The sequence below is a fragment of the Mytilus galloprovincialis genome, chromosome 7, assembly GCF_965363235.1.
Source record: "Mytilus galloprovincialis chromosome 7, xbMytGall1.hap1.1, whole genome shotgun sequence".
Classification (NCBI taxonomy): domain Eukaryota; kingdom Metazoa; phylum Mollusca; class Bivalvia; order Mytilida; family Mytilidae; genus Mytilus; species Mytilus galloprovincialis.
The window spans coordinates 24,996,879-25,021,352 of NC_134844.1; the positions used below are offsets into that span (position 1 = coordinate 24,996,879).

Here is a 24,474-nt window from a genome sequence, read left to right on the forward strand (position 1 = left end):
TTGATGTAAAGTTTAGAATTCATAAAATGTCGGACCGTTCGAAAAACTAAGGCAATCTCAATTCATCGGCAAATTTTTGTTACTGACCTTCAACTTCATATGTGATTCTGCCTACCTTTTTACAGAATGGAAATAAACAAAGTTGATGTCATAGTTCAAAGCAATGATTGTTCACTAAAAATGAAGATAAATATCACAGTAAACTATAACACGAAGAATAGTATTACGTGTTTTGCCAGAGAAACAATTTACAAACTAGCACTTATCTACAAAAGTGTTTCAAACCAACTCTATGGAGGCTATAGCGCTTGCATAATTTGTAATTGGCAATGTTTAGATAACTGGTTTTTAGAGTTAACGTTGATACATTCCTTAAAAAGAATAAAAAGATGTTGTATGATTGCTAATGAAACTACTAACCACAAGATTTGAAAGAGGTGAATGTATGTAATAAAAGGCAAGCTTAAAGTTTACTAGTATTTATTTTACATTTTCTTTTGTTTTTCCGTTTTCTCTTATTTTCTGTGTTATTGATTCCCGTATTTCTAAGGATAATGATTACAATTTGTATTTTTTTTTGTTGCATTTATGGTGATTTCGTCTATTTTAAAAAATATCTTTACTAATGCATATTATCATCATTGGATTTTGCTTCTTTAGAATTAAGTTTTAATTCCATAATTGTACTATTACGTATTGAAATTTTAAACCCAAGTTCATTTGGCTTAACATTCTATTCTCTAGTTTAGTCTTTTGTTCTTTTATTATATATATATATATTGTTGCTGTAGATTAACAATTTGTTTTTTATAATGTTTTTTTTCAATGAAAAGACATTCATATATAGTATTTTATAGTACACCAAAAAAAAAAAATCAATGTAAGAAGAAAATACTAAAGAAGGATATCTGTTATCCAAAATATTTATAGATACACCTTCAGCTAAAGTTAATTTTGGAATGAATTGATAAGATATTTCAATATGCTGAACGTAAGAACAATACAGATAATTATACCTTAAAATTAATAAAAATAAAAAAAAACGTCAAACGAAACAGATATATCATCAATCACATCTTTTACCTGATAGATATTTGAGCTTATACATATACATGATAAAAAGGCGTATTGTCATTCTTTAGAGAAGAACTTATTTTAAAAGAACATGAAATCTTGACATAAATAGATCATATTAAGAAATAATGAATGATTACTGAAATACAGATATCAACAATTTTCTAACTTTTTAACGAGTGGATACCACTAAGTTGTAATGAAATCATAAATAAATACAATGAGTTTGAGCAAGAGTCTTGTGCCCCCTAAGAAAACATTCGATGTCTATCCTGATCGCATTCGCACGGATATACAGAATCCCCTTGACCTTGAACAGACGTTTCTTCTCCCTGGAGGACAGTGTCCACCACAACCTCCGTACCCGTTCCCACATCGTTGAAATGATCTTTGACATAAATGCTGAAAATAAAGAAAATAATGATTAATATGTAATATGTCAGAAACAAAATCATTGCTGAGAGTAAGAAACTGTGGACGCGAGAGGTTTTCTTAGTCTGTGATAATTTCTGATAACCAAAACTATTGGCAATTTTAATCCGATAAGAGAAAAAGAGGAAACTCAACTGTTGGAAAATTTATGTAGCCTTGTTCGATCATCAATCGAGAAAAAACTGAAAACCAACACAGCCAATTACAAATAAAAAAAAAACTAAACATTTTTTGCGACTAATATTCCTACTCAATGAATTAACATAGTTGTGAGATATTTCGACTGACAATCAGATAGTTGTTATCATTTAGTTGTTTTCATTTCACCGTTACACACTTATTTATCACAACCAAAAAAAAATCATATCCAGAATGAATTATGATGAAGATCTGTAATACTATCATGTTATCAAATTATCACTGTGAACAAAAATGTGACTAATCAACAAAATGAAATTGATTCGCATGTCGTTACCCTTCTTATTGATATTCTCACCCTTTGACCACGCTTATGACACTTTGTCATGTGAAGGTAAGTCAGGATACAACTGAGGTTACAAATTTTTAATAAGCTTCCTTCAAACGAAATTCGAACAATCGCCATGTCTTGGATAGTTTTTTTTTTTCATTTTGAGTTGACTTATTTGTTTCAAATGTTCTTTAGCTTTTAAAGTTTTTCTTTGAACAATTGTGGATAACAAGTTTCATCACATTTATAAAAAAATCATATTTACTTAAAACTGAACAGTTAACAAATCGGAAAATATGATTAGGAAAATGTTTCGTTCGGAATTGTTATGATAATCACATTTGAAATATAATTAAAAACTTCTAATAAATGAATATCTTATTGTCTAATTTGACCATAGACGTTCCATTCAACAATCATCTGCGTTAGGCGATACCGTGAGAAAAATAGTCTAATACAAACAAATCTATATTAGGAAGTATTTACTGATGATCTACCCGAAGTATATGAGTTTGGTAAATGCTGAGGAAATATTTACTGATGATCTACCTGAAGTATATGAGTTTTGGTAAATGCAATTCTCAATCGTGATCAAACAAATTATTCATAATTGTATATATACGTCTAAAATGTGACAAAATTACGACAGACATTATCCATTGGATAGACTTTCTTGTACAGAACTTACGCCATTAACTATATATACTTCGTCAAAAATTATGCTCAACAATGTCTACAAATCTGCGTTAGCATATTTTAGTTTTCCCCTTGCATCCTCGTTTCTAAGTCATTGTGCAAACACCACCTGTAATCTATCCAGCGACCTAGACCACTCCAACTAGTCTATACAAAAAGTGTATCTTTTGTTCGTCCAGTATTGCATTTTCTTGCCGGCTGTAACTTGGATTTTAACACGGCTCGCTTCTACCAAGACAATATGACAACACCGCCTGCAGTATATCCAGCGACCTAGACCACTCCACCTAGTCTATATAAAAAGAATATATTTTGTTCGTCGAGTAATGCATTTTCTTGTCGTCGGCTTTAACTTGGGTTTCAACACGGCTCGCTTCTATCAAGACATTATGACAACACCGCCTTCATTATATCTAGCGACCTAGACCACTCGACCTAGTCTATATAAAAAGAGTATATCATGTTCGTCCAGTAATGCATTTTCTTGTCGGCTTTACTTGGGTTTCAACCCGGCTCGATTCTATCAAAACATTATGACAACACCGCCTGCAATATATCTAGCGACCTAGACCACTCCAACTAGTTTATATAAAAAGTGTATATTTTTTTCGTCCAGTAATGCATTTTTTTGTCGGCTTTATCTTGGGTTTTGAAAACGGCTCGATTCTATCAAGACATTATGACAACACCGCCTGCAATATATCCAGCGACCTAGACCACTCCAACTAGTCTATATAAAAAGTGTTTATTTTGATCGTCCAGTAATGCATGTTCTTGTCGGTTCTATGTTGGATTTCAACACGTGCCACGATGCATAGTGCCGGGTAGATGGTGTGTATTACAGATCAGCTGAGTTTGTCTGTCGTAGGTATCTTTATTGAAATTAATGCGGTATAAAACACATTTTTAAAAATAATTTTTAACATGTATTTATGTTCTGAGTACTTTTTTGAATTTCTAATATTAATCTTTTAGTGTTTGAAATTACGCCTTATTGGCTCCTCATGTTATACACATCTGCACAAATTTTTATTTCATTCACAATTTTGAACACATACACATCATTTTGTTCTATAAAACTTAAGCCAATCAAAATAGACCTTCCAAATCATTAAAAAATGTAATAATAGTTCTCATGACATAGATAGGCGACATGAATCATTTAGATAAAAAAAAAATTCTATTCCTACCGACTTAGTATTTACTGTAATTTGATAATAAGATGAAAGAAAAACATTATGGTTTTTGAGGTAAACCAGTGGTTAATATATTTTTCTTACCTATCCTAAGTATAACCTATAATTAAACGTTGTTATTAAGGTTGTTATATCAAAATTGGATGATACATAATGCTTTGATTATAATTTGCAAAAAAACACCTATTGAAATAATATAGTAATAATTCATTCATTAAGATGTTGAGGGATACATATTGTAAAAATAAATTCTTATGTTGAACCTTTTAAAAACATGAGCTAACAGTAACCACTTATATTTTTTTATGGAAACCTGACACAGTCTATTGCAAATAATAATAAATGACTGTTTTGCTAGAAATCTTCAATAGGTTTAAAGCAAGCTACACAAACAGAAAAAGCATTATAAGTGTAATCAAATTAAATGTCCTTACTTTTTAAAAATTGATATGAAATAATATGACACTTTTGCAAATGAGAACTATCCACCCACGAACACATGATTAAACATATATAATGATTAAATTGCATTCAACCATGAGCACAATAAATACCATATAGTATAAAATTAAAAGTTACGACATACAGCAAATTAAGGCAAACCCTGGACTAAAGTTGTAATACCACCATGGTGTTTCCTCTATTGGTCTATTTTAAATTTGCACTTCTTATTGCATATTTCATCTTTGTTTCACATAAAAAAATAATTGGCACAAAAAAAGTTTATCCTGTCCATTTCTATAGACAAAATTTCATATAACATTTCATTGCGTATAAGAAAATAACCCTCACTGGAAATCAAATTTCCACCCCTTGTTTTTCTTATACAAGCTTTAGTACTCATGCAACTTCAAGGGTTTTTTTTACAAAATATTCTATAGAAACTAAACATACACAGATAAGGGTTTTTCTAATCACCATATACCAGAGGGACATTAAAGCTCATATATCAAAAACAAACTGACAACGCCATTTCTAAAAACGAAAGAAGACAAACAGACAAATGATACTACACAAAACACAACATAAAAAGTCAAGACTAAGCAACACGAATCCCACCAAAAACTGGGGATAATCTTATGTGCTTCGGAAGGGTAAGCAAATCCTACTCCACATGTGGCACCATATGTAACAACTTTCAAAACTGTTCATTGTATACGATGCGAAGGTCTCTACAAAGTACATAACCAGAGGGAACATTTGTGTATGGGGACGATGTACAAAAATTATTGCGATGTTTGGATTTTACATATCAGCAGTTATCTGGTGTCCTCTTGTGGTTAAAATTCTTGAAATCAAAAGGATTTGTGTAGGTATAAGAAATGAAGGGTGCAGTTTATCTTTGAAGTTATCGGATATTGTTTTCTGGATAGAATTTTTTTATGGCCTTCAAACCCTTATTAGCAAATTCTACATAAGTACGCACATTTTTCATTATCTTTGGAAGTATTTACACTGGTGTGTACAGGCTATGGTTTACAATGTCAGTTGCATCCAATACTTACTTAGCAGAACTTGAATCAATAATTAACTGATATGCACCTCTAGGAAAGGTGAATAGAGTTTTGATAACGGTATGGAAAAAGAGTTTAGTTCGAAAATACGAAATTTACGTAGTATATAAAGAGGACAACTTTGTCATATATAAACTCTAGTTAATATGCAGGTAGGAAATATGTTCGATGATCGGATCTCCGATGCGTCAATCGGAGGCTTTAGATAATTAAAATTGGTGATTTCGCTACACCCAGCAATAAATATAGTACCAAAAGTGTCATTGTGTTCTTAAGGAATAGCTGATTCTTATTCTTGAATTAAGAAATCTTCTCTTTGTATGGTGTATTGTTTATTCAACATGAGATCATTTTATAAAAGCTTAATTTGCTCTTTTATCCTGACTTATATAGAAACAATTGGTGAAAGTGTGTATATAGTAATTTATTGTTCTTATGGACATCAACATAAGACTAGGACGAATACCCAAAATGTAGATACCATCAGACGGTATTTTGATCTCATTTCACTTTTTTATTTTTATTTTTATTGTGTTTGGTGTTGTCAATCTAAACTAAAAAAGCAATAAAAACTAACAAAACTAAAAAGAAACCCTTATCTATGTTGTCTTATCAAAAATATTTCCAAGTACTCATCAAAAGATCGATAATTCATTCTACGTCATGATTTTTTACAAAATCAAGCTACAAACCTGTCATTTATAAGCCATTGAATCCCAAGAATAAAAAGATCCTAAACATGGTGTAAGTATGTCAATATTAAAGTATATCAAAGTAGTTGTCACGAAAAAAAACAGGATTACATTACATAAATTTGATTGTATATATTTTTTTCCTTGACGTATTATGCAACAATTTTATCCATATTTAAAACGATAAAAGGAAGATTATACCGATATATTTATGTACTACAAAGCAATTCACATTGACGGAAATATAACTCTAAATGAATAAATATATAAACCAGAATACTTTTAAAAAACTCCATCATTTTTTCGCATATCAAATACAAAGTTTTATCGCATATATGTCTAGCTGACTTGGAGTCTAATACTTATGTATTTTATAAAATTTGACACGAGTTCCTGGAAATTTGATATGAACGTAATATTCTGTCAATTTTTCAATAGCACTCTTTGAAAAATACTATGCTAATTTTATTTAACGAAACAAGAAAAGTAACTTAAGTTACACTTGGATTTTCCTATTATATATGTCATGTGTGTTTATATGATAATTAAAGTTTTAAAAACGACGAAGTCAATTCTTTATCTTTTCCGAAGTTGTTTACAATAAATCTAAATGGTATTCCAGACAGCACAGAATGTATGCTGCTTGTACGTTCCTAATATTCAAGAAACCTCACGACCCGTTTATGAACAAAACAATTAACGATAAACAAATATGATTTCCTTTGAATAACGTTATTCTAACAGGTTACTTATTCAAAACTGTTATCAAAGAAATAAATCTTCAGAGTATAGTGCTGTAAAAAAAATTAATGGTGTTCTTTTCAGTTCTCCCGTGTTGAACATAATAACCTGCAGACAAAATGTCAAGAAAAAGGTTGATTATACTCACTCAATGAAGAAGTACCTTTAAATAAATTTTATGTTTTATTGAAAAAAATGATAAAAGAGTGGCAAAAGATACGAGACTGACATTCAAACTAAACTTGGTGTGTACTTTTCTTTGTTCCTGCAAAAGGTTTCAAAATAGATAAAGTTTTGAAAGAGGTTTTAGAACCTCCACATGATAAATAATTGAAGTGAACTGTATTGAGTGACTATGAAAATATAGGGAAATGTAATATCGGACAGCCATATGTAATTTAAACTTTATCATTTGTTGGACAAAATAAGGTGACACAAACGTGTTTGCCGAATGTTAATCTCCTGCTCAGATGGAAAAAATATCAAAAGCAATAATAGTTAAGTTAATAACTTTTTAAAACATAAATGCATGTCATTCTTATTTGTATAAGACTTACGAATTTTGTCGTGGTCTCTACACACTATGGACCAATATTGACATTTGAAATTTGCTAAACCTTCCACTTAATTACGAACATATGTATTCCAGCCAAGGGTCAGAACGTCGTGATAACGTTAACTAATTAGAAACGTCATTTGAGGTCTCAACTACTGATTAAATTTACGTATATTTAGTGCTATGTTGTCTATCCTGCATAGAATTTTTTTTATCTTGCGTCACTTGGTATGGAATTGAATAAATAAAACTTTCTCCGATTTTCAAATGAATAAAATGCTGCTCTATCATAAAACATATCTTTTTAAAGTTGTTAGTTTATCTTGAAATTATTTTTATTCCTATGAATTTTACAAATTTTTATTAGAAATCGTCACGGCGCCTTACGTTCTTGAACCAAGTCATCCCTAGACATTGTAAAAACGCAATTATAAATATGTTTTGAAATAATTTTGTTGTCTGTACCGAGTTCAACAGATATGGACAAAACTTAAGTTTTCACTTTAATTGAGTTATACTAGATGATAACATTAATAAATACATATTTGTTCATAATTTTCTATAAATTTTGTTCAGTTTGGACGGACGTTGGTCTTCTTACCTGAAAACTACCCCCGTTTTGTAAAGTCGCACACGTGTGTTTGTTTTAATGATGTATGGGTTTCCACTTTTTTATGAAAAACTGAATAAGGAAGAAAACAGAATCAAGTTTTCAATCATTCTTCTGCAAAAAGGGTATTTAAATTGGAGTTAGATATTGATTTTTTTCCCTCGAAAAGGACAAGTGACCGTTGATCAAAATTTCTGAAAAACTGCAACATATTTACTTTTGACGAACAAAAGAATCTCAAAGTACACTGTCACATATTTCCGAATCAAAGGATATATGATATAGCCGTATACCATTTTTGACGATTAAAATTTCATAGTTCCGACTTTGGTTAACGGCCTAGCTGTTTAAAATTCGTAAATCGAATTACAGATATCAAATAGAAATACTTTACAAACAGTGAAACTAAGGCAGTGAAGGTGAAAATACTTATATTCTTCCAGCACAATGAAAAACTACGTTGTTGATACCGTATTTAGTTGATAAAAAAATCGATAACAAGAAATGACTTGGGTCAAGAACGTAAGGCGACATTAGGTAACTGATGTTCAAATCTCGTTGAACTTTCAAAGAAGAAAGACATGGTTCGTTAAAAGGATAGCGTTGTCTGATATATATGCATACACGGCCATACGAATAAATTCTCATTTAAATTATTAACAATCGGGAATATGACAAAATTACAGATAAACGACTGGTCTGGTATCTAAAATCAAAGCCAATGCAGGTATATTCCTTGCGAGTTGAGATACCAACATATCGTATCCGCAACCAATTTCTGATTTGTTACCGGAACACTTATGTGGTGAAGTAGTTAAAACCTTTTTTTTTCTTAAAATTGCATTTTTTTTTATAAATGTGATGAAGAATCGCGTCAGTTCAGCACTAGATACTTGGATGATGATACAACTAGCAAACCACCGACAGAAGTATCGACAGAATAAAACAAATCACTTTATAAATTATTAGAGGCCATAGCTGAACCAGGTGATGTAAAAAGTGAAATACAAGAAATGTCTATACAAATTACAGATAAAGAAAGGATAAGGGGAATTAAGTTATTTGTGGGCTGTTATCGAATTCCAAAATGCAGAGATTCACTGACCAGAGTCTGCTATAAACACATAATATGGAAATGCATTATTTTTGTTTGCCAATCTTGCAAAAGTAATACGGAATTGTTGCCGTTCTTTATGCCATCATTAGGTAAAACTAAGGATTTTCTTATTCCAGGCATAGATTACCTTAGCCGTATTTGGCACAACTTTTTGGAATTTTTGATCCTCAATGCTCTTCAACTTTGTACTTGTTTGGCTTTATAAATATTTTGATATGAGCGTCACTGACGAGTCTTATGTAGACGTAACGCGCGTCTGGCGTACTTAATTATAATCCTGGTACCTTTGATAACTAATTAATGACGACTTTCCGCTGTGGTTACACAGCTATTCTATTTCTTCAATAACATGCAAAATACTCATATTTTTGATACAAATCTTTTTTTTTTGGTAACTCAATTTTATATCTGAAGCGTTCGCACAGCTTTTATACTCTGGATATTAATGTGTGACGCCTAATGTGAACCTATGATGCCAAACTATTGAGATGCCGCATAGAATAAAGTCAAGTGGGATTTTCTAAAGAGAGTTTGAATAAAAACAAATTGGTTATACAACTTGAAATATAGCTTATAATCAATTCCAATAGCATAATTCGTGTTAACATCAAGCGATATACAATTCTCACTTATTCTGAAACCTATATACTTAATTTATGACATAAAATCACTACATGCACTAAATCTAGTTTTATATCAACGTATGTCTAGACGTTTAGCTAATCAAATTGAAAAAATCTAAATGAAGTATATATATATTGATGATTAATGAGACAATATAAATATATAGATAGAATAACCCTTTGACATCGACGTTTTTAGATTAAAGGAAGAAGGAAACCGACTATTTAGTGCGGGTCTGCTATCATTAGCCCAACCAAAGGCTAAAAACAAAAGTATGACTACTTCAACCCTACCATACAACACGCATGTATCTACCAAGAACTTTAGTATTGTCTTCATTTTAAAGTGTTTACCTATCATTCCAGGTGCGTTTATGTTTTTGGGTTGTATATTTCTACGTTTTAGGTTTTTATGTGCATATTTCATGTTTTGTGTTGGGGGTCTTTTTAAGTGATCTTTTCAAATAAATAACTTTTTATCATTATTGTGTTATGAATCAAAGTCGGCCTTCAGACTTACCGTGAAACATCGCATGCTAATGCAATCTAAGTCTTTACATCAATATGATCACATTTAACTTCTATTTCCTTGGGCCTCGGTGGCGGAGTGGTCTAGGTAGTAGAATTACTATATCACTAGCTAGCCTGTGAACAATCTTAATGGACAAGGATTGTCAGCTGTCTTACCGAAGGTCACAGGTTTTCTCCGGGCACACAAGCTTCATGTGCCAATAAAAACTGACCGCCACGAAAAACCACAATAGTGTCCATCTACATCTACATTGTACGTTGAACTGTCAAATTTGACAAATACTCAACGTTTCTGGTGAGAGCAAGAAAACAGGGTAATTTTGTAAGACAAACCAAAAATATACAATCAAGTATAAAGTAATACATTAACATAAAATAATAATAAGAGGGGGGGGGGGGCGAACCAATCTCGACTTCTGTGATGGTACCGGGGAAATAATCCTCGCAGGCACAGCTATAGTCAATCATTTGACTTACTTGGCAAATCAGGGACTGCACAAACTAGATAGAAAGAGTGATAAGCTCCTTCTTGGAGGATACCAAGGAGGGCGCCTCAGCTATAGTTGCTGGTAATGAGTTCCAAACGGTCACTGTTCTTGGGGGAAAAAGTTTTATAACATTAGTCTTGGTTGAATATTGCCGAAACTTTTTGGTATGTGATGATCTTGTTCTTGATAACATTGGTGTTAAGTAAGTGTCGTGTGGTATATTCACAAGATCATTAACCACTATGTAGAGTAATGTTAGCTGTATGTTTACCCAGTCAAGTTCTTCTAAGATGCTGTCCACACTACTGGTGTTCCTATAGCGACTGGTGGCATAACGAGTTGCACGACGCTGGACCATTTCAGCCTTTTTGACTTGCTCTTTTTGGTATGGGTTTCATGCTGTTGCACAGTAGTCTAAATTGGATCTGACCATTACAACATATGCATTTGTCTTGGTTTCGCTGTTAGATGTTCTAATGTTGCGTTTTAGGAATCCTAGCATGCTAGATGTTTGCTTGTTTGGTAACTCTATTGATGTGTTGTTCCAGGACAGGTCAGATTCAATGTCAACTCAAAGGTTTTTGTTACTTATGATCTTTCTAGCATTTGTCTCTTAAGTTATTATGAGTGTATAATTGGTGAACGTGATCTGGTGGTAGATTGTACACTGCACTTATGTAGTAAAAAGTCCATACTCCAGGTTTTGTCCCATTCTGCAAGTTTGTAGAGATCTTCTTGAAGGGATATAAGTATCAGCAGGAGAAGTTATTGTTCTGTATGATATACAGTCATGGGCAAATTGTCGTGTGTTGGATGTTAAATCAAACTGTTTTCATTAAACCGTTGACCATCATGAAGATATTGAAAAAGTGAAGCTGCAAATATCAATGGAAAAGTCATGTACCTGAACATTACCTTTACTAGAACCGAATTCACACTCTTTTAAAGCTTGATTCGGCAGTATTTCAGATGCGCAGTTCAAAAAACAAAATATGTAATTCAAATGTGTTACTTTTACTTTTATTATTTTTAAGGGAACGAACTGTTCGCCACTCCTTGCCAACTTCTTCTAATTTTCATATGACTCGGGGCTCTTTCAGACACTTGTAATAACCAGAAGGTCAAAGAATCCAGATCAATTAATTTCAAAATCATACAAAGACACTATTTATTATTAACGGACCCTGGCACACCCTTCGATCAACCCGAGTAATATATTTCTATGTTGTAACTGGAGAAATAAAATGCTAACAGATTTGACATTAAATTAAATAAATACATCTTAACTTATTTAGTTGAAAGTTTATAACACAAAGTGTATGCTATTTATTTAAATGGATAATGAATTCAGGGAACTTTTTAGAAATTTCAATTACAATTTTATGATTTAACGTTTTATGAATAGGTTGATCAAGGTATTTTTTTTTGTGGTCGTTTAAACGTGGGGTGACAAACACTACATAGTAACATATCTTTAGTTTGATTTTCGAAATCATACAAAGAAATAAAAAAGAAGATGTGGTATGATTGCAAATGAGACAACTATCCACAAAAGACCAAAATGACACAGACATTAACAACTATAGGTCACAGTACGGCCTTCAAAAATGAGCAAAGCCCATATCGCATAGTGAGCTATAAAAGTCCCCGATAAGACAATGTAAAAACATTCAAACGAGAAAACTAACGGCCTTATTTATGTAAAAAAAAAATGAACGAAAAACAAATATGTAACACATAAACAAACGACAACCACTGAATTACAGGCTCCTGACTTGGGATAGGCACATAAATAAATAATGTGGCGGGGTTAAACATGTTGGCGGGATCCCAACCCTCCCCCTAACCTGGGACAGTGTTATAACAGTACAACATAAGAACGAACTATAAAAATCAGTTGAAAAAGGCTTAACTCATCAGATGGACAAAAATACAAGTGGACGTGGCCCGGTCCTTATACATCCCGACACAAAAAGACACAAAGAACAGATCTGAGAGTACTCGTAGTTATTTGACAGCTAGTTCAAAGCCACTAACAACTAATAAAAAAATCATGCATCTAAGATCAATCCGTACACATCCAACATCCAATGGATTTAGTAAAAGACGTCATAAACAGCCAGAGAAAAGCACGACCTTGTGCAATGCCAAGTTACAGGTATCGACAGATTGTAGATTCATGAATATGTATAAGCATATAACATACTAGTAATATTTAGTTAGCTTTTAATTCACTGATAACAAAATCAATATTTATACCAAGACACTGTTTATTATGAACGGGCCCTGGCACACCCTTCGATCAACCTAAGTAATATATTTCTATGTTGTAACGGGAGCAAAAAAATGCTAACAGGATTTGACATTAAATTAAATAAAAGCATCTTAACTTATTTAGTTGAAAGTTTATAACACCAAGTGTATGCTATTTATCTAAATGGATAATGAATTCCGGGAACTTTTCAGAAACTTCAATTACAATTTTATGATTTAACGTTTTATGAATAGGTTGATCAAGGTATTTGTTTTGTGGTCGTTTAAAAATATGTTTCTATTTGTGACGTGGGGTGACAAACAATGCATAGTAACATATCTTTAGTTTGATTTTCGATGAGAATACAGGACCACTGACCAATTATTCGACCTCTATTAGATAAATGATTTATGACCTTGATCTATGATCTTTGTTAAGGTCATTTGCACCCGATGCCATTGCACTTAAACACATTGGTTCAGTACCATCGGCTGTGGGGTTATTGTTAACAATGATTTTTATATATGGGGTAATGCCCCTTAATGAAAGCTCAAATTCATGCCGTCTTACAAAGTTGTACCTTGATCACTCATTTATGTTGCGTTATTCATAACGTATGTAACTTTAGATATGTGGCTTCATAGACTATCCCATATTATGGTTTAGAAAAAGTATTCACTATCAGAAGTTTAAACGTTGATTCTAAATTTATGAATTAAATGAGCTTTACCCGCCATACATGTATCTTATCATGTAAAGATCTCAAAGAGAGAAAAAGAATTGGAATATTGCAAAGTGCTCCCGACCAATGAAATTGTAGAATTTGGTGTCTCTCAATTGTGAAGGATGAATGTAAATCATGTTCTAAGTAAGGGATTATCCTATTGTGCAGACATACTTTCAAATCAAAATGAAGAGTTTTTATAAATGAGTTACCATTGCCCTGAAGCACATTTACATTAAAAGTTGTATTGTGAAAAAAAAAATCAAAAATCAAAATAAGTCGAAGTTTACTACTGCAGGTAAATTTGTGCCAATAATGTTAAAAAAATAAATAACCTAAATTATTTTCCCTAAAAAATAAACAATAGAAAATAATCATTTGCAATATTCAGATTAAAAAAAACAGAAGAAAGTTTCCAACTTTAAAGGCACTTTATTACAACATTTCCCAGATTAAATAGAATAGTTTTAAAAAGCCAGACTGAAGTATTGGCTGAGGAATAAGATTTGTTGTACAAATGTTGTAATTGAAACTTATTTATTGATTGCAACTAATTAAAAAAGATAGTTCCTGGCTCACATATTATAAATTTACATTCATACTCACAGTCAAGAATCATATAATTTGTACTGCTGTGTCACCTTACATCTTGTCTATAACATAATTTTTAACATTTCCCAAATTAAAAGAAAGTCCTTACATCACTAAAACTAGCCCATACATCAATGCATCAATTATAAACATTAAATGTATACCAACAATGAAACAAGTTCTTGAATACAACCAATCAAGATATCATTTGCGCCTTGAGCACTTTACAATAATCTAAGTTTGTAAGAGGATGATAATCCCTTACTTTATGATAAGTGCTCGCTATCGCTCGTACTTAACCATGAAGAAAGGGATTATCATTATCTTACATATACAAAGAACTCATGTAGTACATTTTCAAAAGACAATAAGCAATACATGCATACATATTTATAGATAGGTGTTATAAGAAGAGATCAATGTATACTCCCGTGAGATTTATAAGAAAGAATTTTTTTTATATGTAGAATTACATATCTTATCTGTTTGACTAAAAATATGATCAATTATCAATTTACTTTCTTCATCGGTTGGACTACAACGTTGTATTCCCTTTTTATCTAAATTTCGTTATTGATTTGAGCGCGACTGATGCTTCTTACGTGGACAAAACGCGCGTTTTTGTTCCAGATTATAAGAGTTGCAAAATGACCAGTGGCGGATCCAGAACGTTTCCTAAGAGGGGCCCGCTGACTGACCTAAAAGGGGGGGGGGCCGCTCCAGTCATGCTTCAATGATTCCCTATATAATCAACCAAATTTTTCCTACGAAAGGGGGCGGGCCCCCCAGCCCCCCCCCCCCCCTGGATCCGCCTATGATGACGTGGGTGTAAGTATGCTTAATTTAAGATCAAATACAAGAAAAAAACTCACATACATATATGTGTTATTATTTTCTGAAGAAAAATAAACAAAATACCCTTTCGATCATCAGTTGAAGTTTAAAATTTAGTGTTTATGAAATGCTTAATCATTTTAAACACTAAAGATTCCAATCCGGAGACATAATTAGCATCAGTCGTTTTAGACAGACCTTTATATATTTATAGTTCCAATGATCTTAAATTATCTTTGATTTGACCTTCCGATATTTTATTTAAACGCGACTGTAGAGTCTTACGTAGACAAAACGCGCGTATTTTGTTTCAAATTACAGGAGTCGCAAAATGACGTGGGTGTAATCTGCTTAATTGCAGATCAAATGCAAGAAAACAAAAGCACAGACATATACGTGTTCTTATTTTTTAAAGAAAAAATAATTACAGTTAATCAGAGATGGTTATAAACATCTTATATGTTATTACAAATAAATGACAGATATTACAACAAGAGCCTAGGAATATTGTCAACAAATGTATTGCAATGAACAATTGACCTTTCCCCCAAGAAACTGATAAATATATGTTTATATGTATTTTAAATGAGTAAATGCGGCCTTCGTTTATTGTTTTCAAGACAATTTTGACATAGACTAATCAAGTTCACACGTAAGTACGTAGGTACTGAAAATACTCGTATCATTTGATACACAAAGCCGTGTTATACCATAGCAGGTAACCTTATTAACACTAAAAATAGAATAATGTATAGTTGTACTCTCTGCATGTTTATGAAGACTCGTCAATGATTGCAAATGCTTGAAAACTCAATATAAATACCAGGATTAAAATTGGCAAATGAGATGCGAGTTTTGTCTACAAAAGACTCATCAGTGACGATCGTTGCCCAATTAATGATACATTTTTCATCTTAAAAATCTTAAGACACTGACAAAATTCTAAGTGTGATATACCCCCTTTGCATTACAGAAATACCATACTAATTAAAATTCAACCTTTAGGATGTTTTTTTATCTTTTATTTTTATATTCAGTAGTGTGTAGTACAATCAATATGCACACGCCTACGAAAAGCACAGAGCACCATGTCCATAAATAAAACTGAATATCAATAATAAAAAAGGACATAACTAAGGAAACACAAACTCCATCACAAACCAGATGTTTAAATGACTGTGGATATTAATTCGTATAATCATCATATTCCTACAAGGTTCTTTTATAAAGAAAATTCCATTCATCGTTATTTGTGGTAATAATTGCTGTAACTATGAAGGAAACTATAATGTGAATCAAATGACTACGGAAGGGAAACCATATAAAACTAATATACAAAAACATATATATTTATAGAAGACAGATGTGGGAAAGTAGCGAAATTGTTGTTGATTTAATGTACCGTGTGAGTTTGATTATTTTGATAATTTTTATCTTTTTGGTGGTAATTCTTTAGTCAATAATTAAATATATCTTTTATATGTTTCTTTGAAATTCAAATTCTCTTGGCAGATTTTAATTTTCAATCGCTTAGGTATAAATTGGATATTGCGGGAAAACAAATAATACCTATAGAAATACAAAGTCAAGAAAATAACAGGATATAGATGTTTCAGAGATAATGATTTTTTTTCTAACTTCCCCTGCATAAGTACTTAGGGTTTAGACCCATTTTACAATTTTGATTGTATGTTTAACGATATCAAAGCAAAAGTTTTTATGTTTCATAAATTTCAATAATATAATTTGGAAAATGTAATTATCAAGATTGTGCTTAAACGAGTATTTTTTTTCTCTGGAAAAACAAATTTTTATTGATTTAATAAAATAAGAACGATATGAATTTGATGCAACAAATGCGTTAAAACAATGTAGCAATTTTTGAAAGTAACAATCATACATTCAAACGATGTAGTGTCATCTTAATATTGAAACAAGAAGCTTTAAAAAAATAAATATATATTGATATGTAAAATTTATTTTTTACAAAAGCAATACTTTGTATCACCTTGAACGAACATTGTTATTATGTATACCTCATCTATTTCGTTAGTTGTCTTAGGGAGGGATAAATCCTACTTTGTAAAGGATCACTCTGATTCAAACAAAAAATTCTCTGAAACTGATATTATCAAGATGCTTGATTTCTTGATTGACAACATCTTTGTTACGTTCGGAGGAAGTGTTTGTCAACAGACTGTCCAATGGGAACAAACTGTGCCCCTCTATTTGCCGACTTGTTTCTTTATTATTATGAGGCTGACTTCATGCAGGAACTTCTTAGGAAGAAAGATAAGAAGTTAGCAATATCTTTTATCTCTACTTTCCGCTATATAGATGATGTTCTTTCACTAAATAATTCAAAATTTGGTGACTATGTGGAACGCATCTACCCCATCGAGCTAGAGATAAAGGATACTACAGATACAGTTAAGTCGGCCTCATATCTTGACTTACATCTAGAAATTGACAATGAGGGTCGGTTGAAAACAAAACTTTACGACAAAAGAGATGATTTCAGCTTTTCAATTGTGATCTTTCCATTTCTAAGTAGCAACATTCCAGCAGCACCTGCATACGGGGTATATATCTCCCAATTGATACGATATTCCCGTGCTTGCATTTCCTTTCATGATTTTCTTGATAGAGGGTTGCTGCTCACAAGGAAGCTATTAAACCAAGAGTTCCAAATGGTGAAGTTGAAATCATCCCTTCGTAAATTTTACGGACGCCATCACGAGTTGGTTGACCGTTATAGAGTAACCGTTTCACAAATGATATCGGATATGTTCCTTACGTCGAAACTACAATCTCTTGTCTTTCATGAATGTGACCTACCGAATTAGACTATTTACCGGATTTGTTATCACATAAGCAACACGACGGGTGCCACATATGGAGCAGGATCTGCTTACCCTTCCGGAGCACCTACGGTTTTTTGGTGGGGTTCGTGTTGTTTATTCTTTAGTTTTCTATGTTGTGTCATGTGTGCTGTTGTTTGTTTGTCTTTTTAATTTTTAGCCATGGCGTTGTCAGTTTGTTTTCGATTTATGAGTTTGACTGTCCCGTTGGTATCTTTCGTCCCTCTTTTATAATGAACTTATTATTGTTTGATTTTTCTGGTTGACTAAATGAATGTTCAAGTATGATGTTGAGTGTCATTTGATGTCACGTGGGTGCGTCGTAATACGTTATTACGATATTTAGATAATTATAAGACCTTGATGTAAAAGTAAAATAACAAAATAATAGATCTCCAAAGGAAATTTGAAACAGAAATTATATATTTGTTTGTTTTTATAGTGATTAAGATTATAACACAATGTAAGACTGTTGTACTCCTATTTTTGACATTTTTACCTATTATGTCTGTTTGTTTTGTTCGCACATCGTTTTCAGTATGATGTTACCAGGGGCGTAGCTAGGTATTCAGCCAACTGTAGGCACCAATCGGCAGGGGGTCTGGTAGGTCCAGTAGGTCCAGGGCAGAAAACGATTTTCAGCATTTCAGCTGCATAATTTGATGTACAAATATATTAAATTTACTGGTTATTTATACATGATAATTTTAATATACATGATGAAAAGTTCGAAAAATTATGAATAATTCACCATTACATCTGATTAGTGAATTAGATAGCGCAATACAATCGGAAATATGAAAAATTACATCATGCACTGCCCAGCGTAGATCAGCGTCTCTCTTTCATTAAGCAGTACACCCTGTTTGGTGTGTTCATATCTATTCCATTCTGATTGATACGTAGAACTTAATAAAAAGTAAAATTTGTGACGATCCTTCATTGAAGTATAAATGTGCATTTCATCTCATATAAATAAATAAATTTAAACAAAAATTGTCACGCACGTAAAAACTGATATTACTATATAATAAAACTAGCCTTTTGGCTAGACAAAAATCATCAATCTTTATTTATTCTTAAACCTTCACCCTAGCCACATAAACACATACACACAGTTCTGTCCTGTTCATACTATCGTTATAAAATTCAAGAAATTCGTATTTCTCATGTTTTATCCTAGGAATTTGGACAAACAAAAAAACACAAATTTACAATAAATAAGACGGGGAGCTAGGTCCTGTAAAAGGCACCTGTTAAAAACGTCCAGGACGAAGGTCTGGAAAATTGAAAATGCCATGCATTGGAAAATGAGGAATTATTGGATAGGAGCAGAAATTTTGCCTTTCAGTAGACCAACTACGAACTCCCCAATGAGTGGCATTCGCTCTACAACTAGGCATCGGATTTAATGTCCCCATCCTCACCAGACGTGACTGCGTATATATTTATACATCCTGCACAGCCAAACGGACGACCAACATTGGCAAGTCGGGTGAAGGCAAAGTGGAGAGCTAGTCGAAAACTAACAACAAATTAAAGTCAAAACACTCATGTGTCTAAGTCACAGTGATGTTCATTCAAGTTTTTGTTGATAAAAGTGAAATGATCTGAACCAATAAAGTTCTAGATTATAGATTCTATATAAGGTAAAATCATAATAACATTCATTTCTATCCAATATTCCATTCACTAAAAAAGAGAAACTATTGTGCACATGTCATTTGATAATCAAAGAGTTTTGACAACTTCACTGGCGTTCATCATTTTTTTACTGATAAAAAAAAATATTTGTGAAAAATTATGTGTAGGCACGTGCCTATAGTGCCTAACGGCAGCTACGCCCCTGGTTACTGTCGTACAAGTGAGAGGTTAAGATGGCTATAAAACCATGTTTAAACCACCCTTTTCTACATAGGAAAATGCCTTTACCAAATGTATATATGATATTCACATATAATTGCATTTGATCGACAACAATATATGAGCAAAACAAGCAGACATAATACATGTGTGTATATATAAATAGTAACATTTGGGTAAATAAGTCAACGGGTAAATAAGCCAACATTGTACCATCATCGTAATCACTATAAAAACAAATTGCTATTTAAACAAAGTAAAACAAACAATTATGTTCGGAACTTTTAGTTGACCTTAGATAGATTTGGGCTATTAATTTGAGGTCTTTTTGAAGTAATACATAGCAATTCAACTTTTGAGGTTCTTATATATACCTAGCATTCAAATATACCGCCGTGAGAGTTCTTCATGAAGTTAAACCAAGAAAATGAATCAGGAGTAATGAAATTTATAAAAAATAATAAAATAACATAAATTTCAAGAACTCCCAGAAAATTCAAAATGGAGAGTCCTTTAACAAATGCGCAAACACACCAAACGAAATGTCATATGCCTGACTCGTTACAAGCTTAACGTTTGTCTTCATATTTGTAAAGTCATGGAAAATGCTTTGACGACAGAAAATTTCGAAATGTTCATATTGAAGCCTATGTACGAAGTATATCCTTCGTGTACGTCTCAACTAGGCAAACCCTTTTCAATCTGTCACGATGTCAAATTCATATTGCCAAATTAATCAAACACCCAATAGTGAATATTATTAATCCATATATTCCAGTCAATTAATAGGATCCTACTATTAAAGACAAGAATAATAAAAAACTCGTAATTATTTAATGATAATCATATCTTTGAAAGCTTAACCAGTAATTGATGCAATAGATGTGTAGACTCCCAGAGGTTTAAGCATTACAATACAGAATACAAAAATTGATATAAAATTGAGAATGGAAATGGGGAATGTGTCAAAGAGACAACAACCCGATCATAGAAAACCCAACAGCAGAAGGTCACCAACAGGTCTTCAATGTAGCGAGAAATTCCCGCACCCGGAGTCGTCCCTCAGCTGGCCCCTAAACAAATATATACTAGTTTAGGGATAATGAACGCCATACTAATTTCCAAATTGTACACGAGAAGCTAAAATCAAGATAATACAAGACTAACAGAGGCCAGAGGCTCCTGACTTGGGACAAGCGCAAAAATGCGGCGGGGTTAAACATGTTTATGAGATCTCAACCCTCCCCCTATACCTCTAGTCAATGTAGAAAAGTAAACGCATAACAATACTCACATTTAGAATTCAGTTCAAGACAAGTCCGAGTCTGATGTCAGAAGATGTAACCAAAGAAAATAAACAAAATGACAATAATACATAAATAACAACAGACTACTAGCAGTCAACTGACATGTCAGCTCCAGACTTCAATTAAACTGATTGAAAGATTATGATTTCATCATATGAATATCAGGCACAATCCTTCCCGTTAGGAGTTCAATATCATACCATCATAACATATATGAGAAGAACATAACCCGTGTCATGCCAATAACTGGTTTTTGAATAAATGTGTTTAGTTCCGATGCAAAGACCCTATAAGTGAATCAATATTAACGCCAAAATATGCAATCTTTAATGACCTGATAACAGTATCGTAACTATATCCCTTCTTAATAAGTCTATTTAAAGGTTTTGTTAGTTTCTGAGGTGAATAATGTATACTTATTAGATGCTTTTCAAAAATATTATCTCTTGCACGTTTTTCTCAAAACACAATCTAGGAATTATAACCCTAGAATTTCACAAATAAACTTGTTTGGTCATCTCGGAAATTTAGATATCAGTACAGAGACAGTATTATAAAATTAAATAAGGTCTATTTAGTGCATCAAAATGTAAAAATGCATCCCTGAAGACTAGATACAAAACTGGGGGCATCCTTAAACATTATATACTGGACTGAGAGCATCCTTGAAAACTAGAAACTGGACTGAGAGCATCCTTGAAAACTAGAAACTGGACTGCGGCATCCTTGAACACTATAATAATTCGTCTCTTGTAGACAAAACGGGCAGTATGCATACAAAATGATTAGTCTGGTAGCTTTGATTTTGATTTGAGAGTCAATAAAATAACTTGTCCTGGAAATGTAAAAAACGATAATAGAATAATCTTCATGTGTATGCCGTCCGTTTTTAATAACCGTAAACCGTTTCAAAGAACTAGCGCTACCTCAAATATTCGCAGTTGATTGAGCTCATCATATTATAATTGCACGCACTACCTATATGTTATATTCTTAAATAAAACTTCGTTTGCATCCTTATTTGTAACGTTCAAACATTGAATGGAACAGACAATGAAACTCTTTGAAGACCTCCAAGACACTTGACGTTCAATCCTTTCGAGTGTTTATGATTGCCATGCAACTACCTACATAACAGTTATTAAACAACTGAAAATGTTCTCCTTTATATAGAAGATCGCATATGGCATAACTGCGACGACCTAATTGCGGTTTTTGATAAATCAACTAGCATTGCGAAAATTTTTCTTAAAACGAGTAAACGCTCAACTTGATTCGTTGGGGTTTTCACTTCAGCCAGGAACGCTCAAAGTCAAATATTTGAAAATCGGTGATGTATAAGATCAAATCAGTGGGAGAGCGATCTGACTAAAAAGGATTTAATAAAATAGACAAATCAATATATGTCACCTTTTCCTGAGTTAAAAGTTCTATCATCAGATTCGAAAAAGTCATTGTCTGTTGTATGCAGCCATTTTTGAAACACAAAGTATTGCCTAAAACAAATCGGTAAATAAAAACAAAAATGCGAGTCAATCTGTCTATCGGTCGTTTTGAAATATTTTTCGTATTTACTTTACCGATAACATTGCAAAACCTAACATTTAATTTGTCGTATCTGTTTTACCGATCGCATCTTCCTTATCGATAGTTGGTCATTGATAGTTTAGAAAGTAGATGAATCTAACTCAATTGGATGGGAAAACATATAATTGTGAATGATTTACTTAAAACAGAGTTATATACAGTGATGTACGTCAGTGTTTGTTTAAATTAAGGGAACAGTAGAATACCGTTGTTCAAAGGTCAGAAATCAGAAAAAAATACAATACTTCAATGAGAAAAAATGCAAATCAAAATAATTTTAAACAACTCATGTAAAAACTTCTTGAATGAATTTGTAAATGACAATATGTAATATAGCACAACCTAGTGTTATAACATACTTAAAGACCTTTTGAAACATAGTTTAGAATCCATAAATAGGATGTTTACATGTGTAAAATTCACGCCATGAATGCAGGTGTTAGAAATCGAATTCCTAAAATAAGGTTTATCAACACACTTTTTGATAATATTGCAAAGTAAACATTGCCTTTATTTTTTTCCAGATGTAAAATAACTAAAAAAGATAAATAAAAATCTACTTAAATGCATATCTCATGATAATAATTTAACTTAATAAGCTTTATACTATAATATTCTACAGAAACAATGATAAAACTATAAGCAGTGATGAGAAATTCATAATTAGATAGTTAATATTACTTGACTTACCATTTTTGGTATACTTAATGTATATCTTTTATTTCTTTGGACTATTTCCTTCTTTAAGTGACCAAGTGATTGTCCATTCTTAATAATGCGGCAGTGGAAATTACTTTTGATTGTTAGTAGAAGTATTACAATAACAATTACATTAGATCCACATTTAGACAATAAATCTAGTTGCATACTGTTTACGTATCACAGGTTACAGGCACAGGTTTTTTTCTCTATAAAAGTCAAAACGATGTAGCCATTTCATAGTATGTAGTAGGTGTTGAGCAATAACGTATGCAAATGTCAATCAGCTGATTCGGAAGAATATACGGAAAAGGTATAGTATCAATAAGTAAAACAATTCAATGTATAATTGTCACTTTTTGGGGAGGGGTTAAGACTAAAATTTTAGCCTGAAAAACTGCAATTGGTTCAGATTATTACTACGTTTTTTCATACGTATGTTGTCAAATGACAGGTGAATGTCTCACTTCCGTCGCGCAGATAAAGGTAAATACAATCAATGTATACGATAAAAACAACTTATTATAAGATGAGAGGATTTATTAGATTCTAATGAAGTTAATTTAGATTCATACAAATATTAGAGTCAATCAAATGTAGGATTAAAACAACAATTATTGTGTGAATGACAAGCATGGAATATTGGGTGTCTTACGAAATCTTGTTATTCAACGTAGGCCTGATTTCTAGGGAAAGTGTTGTATTTTTCTTCTTACTTTTATTTTTTTTTAATTCTGGCTTATACCTTTCAGGACTTGAAATGGCTTTCATAAGTATTGTCTTGTCTTGATCGTAACTTTCTAGAACTGTTGTTAACATTCGTTTGACATGTTTCAGCTTTTGATTTATCCAGTTGTTCAGCATATTAAAAAATATTCCGTTATGAATTTTCCTTGGATTTATTTTATGGTGGTCATCAGATGTTTTTGTCCTGTTCTTTTGTACAGTTTTTTATTTGATATCTTTGTTGGCCAATTTATCTTACAAATAATCATGTAGAACAATGTTATTTTTT

At 32.2% G+C, this 24,474-nt stretch overlaps 1 long non-coding RNA gene across 1 annotated transcript; it reads right to left on the bottom strand.

Annotated features, from left to right (window-relative positions):
- Window positions 1–907: 907 nt before the first annotated feature.
- On the bottom strand, window positions 908–23,755 carry LOC143081586 (uncharacterized). The gene is made up of 2 exons (XR_012979974.1): window positions 23,451–23,755; window positions 908–1,476 (listed from the first exon to the last, which is right to left on the bottom strand). It is a non-coding gene; the product is annotated as an uncharacterized LOC143081586 (long non-coding RNA).
- Between the last annotated feature and the right edge of the window lie 719 nt (window positions 23,756–24,474).